The sequence below is a fragment of the Doryrhamphus excisus genome, linkage group LG1, assembly GCF_037039965.1.
Source record: "Doryrhamphus excisus strain RoL-2023G ecotype Guam linkage group LG1, RoL_Dexc_Guam_v1.1, whole genome shotgun sequence".
NCBI lineage: Eukaryota > Metazoa > Chordata > Actinopteri > Syngnathiformes > Syngnathidae > Doryrhamphus > Doryrhamphus excisus.
The window spans coordinates 3121787-3125869 of NC_136357.1; the positions used below are offsets into that span (position 1 = coordinate 3121787).

General features: G+C 35.3%; 1 long non-coding RNA gene across 1 annotated transcript; it reads right to left on the reverse strand.

The window, feature by feature from the left end:
- Positions 1-1059: 1059 nt before the first annotated feature.
- On the reverse strand, positions 1060-3072 carry LOC131130864 (uncharacterized). Its single transcript, XR_009130103.2, has 3 exons — positions 2967-3072; positions 2103-2239; positions 1060-1676 (listed from the first exon to the last, which is right to left on the reverse strand). It is a non-coding gene; the product is annotated as an uncharacterized LOC131130864 (long non-coding RNA).
- Positions 3073-4083: the final 1011 nt, after the last annotated feature.

The window sequence follows — 4083 nt, forward strand, 5'->3', positions numbered from 1 at the left end:
CTTGCCGCAACATTACATCAAGATCTGATACAAGAGCTGCAAAGGTATTACAAAGGATTGTTTCGATAACTTTAAATTGGTACATCAATCGCCTCCCACCGAGGAAAACCCCTGATTCATCGTCCGTCTTCCGACGCCCTCTGTCAGGAACACAGGTCATAGTTTTGCTTGGTAAATGGAAATATACATACTGCATTACTTCAACATTTCTTGTCTGTATTGAGCAATGGTAATGGTAATGGTAATGGTTTTATTTCATTTGAACATGCATCAGATTACAATTGAATGCATCACATAATCAGTTCACAGTTCCACATGTCCAAAAGGAGTAAGAAGAAGTAAAGCTTATTAAATCCTACCCCTCCATCTGGTACTTTTACAATCAGTAACTGTTACATTTGTTCACTTACTGCTTTCCAAATATTTTTTTACCTTATTTTATTATTTTTTACTTTTTTATTTTTTATTTATTTTGTAATCAGTTCACAGTTCCACATGTCCAAAAGGAGTAGAAAGAAACAAAGCTTATTAAATACTACCCCTCCATCTGGTACTTTTACAATCAGTAATTGTTACATTTGTTCACTTCCTGCTTTCCTAATATATATATATATATATATTTTACTTTATTTTATTATTTTTTATTTTTGTATTTTTTACTTATTTTTTAATCAGTACACAGTTCCACATGTCCAAAAGGAGTAGAAAGAAACAAAGCTTATTAAATACTACCCCTCCATCTGGTACTTTTACAATCAGTAATTGTTACATTTGTTTACTTCCTGCTTTCCTAATATATATATATATATTTTACTTTATTTTATTATTTTTTATTTTTGTATTTTTTACTTATTTTTTAATCAGTTCACAGTTCCACATGTCCAAAAGGAGTAGGAAGAATGAAAGCTTATTAAATCCTACCCCTACATCTGGTACTTTTACAATCAGTAACTGTTACATTTGTTCACTTCCTGCTTTCCTAATATATATTTTTTACTTTATTTTATTATTTATTTATTTATTTTTTATTTTATTTTATGTCACATACCAAAGTACAATTACACCAGACACAAATAAACAAAAACAAAAGATTACAGACATCCGAAGTTTTACATCGGACAGAAAGGTTGGGGACCGCTGCTGTGAAAGCTAGCCTTCAAAAATACGTTTATTTTACTTCTTTTTATTTTGATGGCTCAGGTGGTCCTCAGCATGACAAGTTAGTCCATTTTTTTTTAGGATCATAGACGGTGATTACAATTTGGGAAGCCTTCCTTGAACAAGAATGAGTCTCTGCCAATCCATTAAAGTTGTTTTCAATCTGAATCCTTCAAGGACAAAAGATTGTTGGAATGGTAATCACCTTGGTAGATTCACTACAAGCATTAAAATGTCATTTTGGATTGAATGGTTAAGTGCTTTTGAAATAAAGACAAAAATCCAGTCTCATTCAGCGGTTCCTTTTGCTCAATTGGACTCATCTTTGTTTCTATAATTGTTCATTTCCTCCTCTCCAGGTGGATGTAATGTTTCATTGTCTTAAGGTATGGCTGGTTTGATGTTGTCAGCCAGGCCAGCTTGGGGGAGACAATTACCTTAACCATTGTTGTTGTGAAGGACAGGGGAATGAGGCAAGGTCAAGGGGCTCCGTGGAGACTGGGTCTTGATGATGACCCCTGGAACGTAAATATATATACGTATATATATATACCCTCTGATGTCACCTCTATATTTACATTAAGGCTCAACAAAGTTTGTATCGTGCTGTACTGTATTTCCTTTTACAATGGGACCTCCAAAGTCAAACAATGCTTTTTGGGAAGATGATCAACATCCAATTTGTTCTGATTTCAAAGCAATTTTCATAATGTAAATAGAAATAAGTAATTTCAAACTTCCACAGTCGACATTCTAAAACTTTTATCAACTGTGTGGGAAATGTTTAAAGGAAGCCAGGTTTGCCGCACATACATACACGGTCATCGTGTGTGTGTGTGTGTGTATAAAGGGTAATACAGAGCTTAATGGCTTGTGTCATAAAAAATAGGCGATAGATTTTTGAACATAATTTAAGAACAGAACAAAAACATTAAATTACTAACTTCATCTCTGGGGGGGTATATTGATGGTGAGTGTGGGGGCGATGCCGTGTCTGTCATATCTCATTCTGAAGGGAACCACAACAAAGACGGTGAAGCGCCGCATGCGGATCCGGAGCCATGGGTTGCCAACCCCTGTCCTGTAATAGAACTGAAACTGTATAAAAAAAAATCCCATTTTTCACTTTGTTTTTCTCTGTCATTTAATGAGAACTATAAAATTCCCTAAAAAGCTGCCACTTTCCTTATTTATGAAGCCCAATCTGGAAATGTAGCGCCTTCTGTCATCTGTTTACAAATCATAACATTTGACTGAGAGAATAATTTCTTAAAATAAATTTCAAGAAGAGCTGTGTCAGCTTGCATACAGATGTGTGAGTCACCCTGTGTCTAGACTGGAAGCGTTACATTTGCATTGTTTGCGTAACGATCATGCAAAAACCGAGGTGACTCGCGTGTTAAGCACTTGTTAATAGTAGTAATAATCTCAAAGTAGATTAAAAGAAGTTAGCACAGAAGAGGGATGTTTGATATAAAAATGTGCTGTCCTCACAACACGTGTCAGTATGCCGCTAGACAGCCAGCGAACCAATGAAGAAAACTCGGTACACAAGGCTTGCTTTTCTTGCTTTATGAAGCTTTCTTGTAAAAAATAAGTGGTAAATGAAAAATACAGAAAAAAAAAAATTCCAATACTGCTCATTTTGCAGGCTAAACACACATCAGCTAACAGTTAGCTAACACACATACACCAACTACGAATACAAACTAGCAGTAGCATGAAGTTAGCGAACTTGACAAAAACAAGTACATGTTTTGAAATATAAAATGCATCTATGTAAGTGCTTTATACACCAATGTACTTACAAAGACGATAATTTCCCAAGAAACAAGCGTTTAGAGCAACTTCTAGCGTGTTTATGAGGTTTTCCTGTTTCGTTTCTGCCGTGAGGTAAGCCTGCTTTTCACCGAGAGAAAACAACAAAGCTTGTCTATATGCGAGAGCACTCACTCTCTAGTGGTCCAAAACGATACTTTCTAGAGAAGATGTCTCACTCTGTAAATTTTTTAACCTTAGCGTTTTTAACAATATTTATTAGAACTTTTAGCTATTTATTACTTATGAAACATATGAATTATTAATTAATTATTAATGTCTTCGACCCAAAGACATGACAATACATGTATAGTATTGTATAATAATGCTTGCCACTAAATTGTAATGACTGTCCTCACAAGTGAACGCCGGACCTTGTCTCCAGGCCTGGCTCCAGGGCACACACATTACATTTGTACAAAGCTTATAAAGGCAGATTATTCAAATGAAATCACATTTTGCACCATTGGAAAGCAAAAAACGGAATGTGCAATAACATTAAAAAAGTAGCCTTCTAAAGAAAATAAGACAATTTAAACTATCTAGCATTAAGTAACAAGCGACAACTGTTCCCCTGAAAATGTCAGCATTACGTTATTGATGTTTTTTTCCTCCCCAATGGACTGATAAGGTGGCCAAGCTGACAGATGAATTGCTGTGCTCTGCATATTTGGGCTTGAAAACATTGATTTCTGAGATTAATACTGGACCCAGAGGATTTCAAGGCAATCAAACGGTGTTTCTTTAATTACACATTTACATGGAACCACTACGTGCAAGGGTGCTGACTTAACTTGATGTCATGCTGGAATTCCATGTGGGATATAATACTTTGAAAGTCAAAAATTACCCATTCAGCATTCAGAAATACTGTATGCCCCGAATTCTGTTATTTTTGAAAGCCACACAGCTGAAAAGCATATATTTTCTTTTCCCTTCAACTCTCATAAACTATATGATCCCAACTGAAAACTCAGCACTACGGTAACAGCCAAGAGGCAACACAACCTCAGTGTTTTATTGGTGAAATATATGCTGATATAGAAGTGTGCTGACTTTGAAATGCACAAAACTGTTATTTAGTTGTGTTTAGAAGTGCATGGGTTC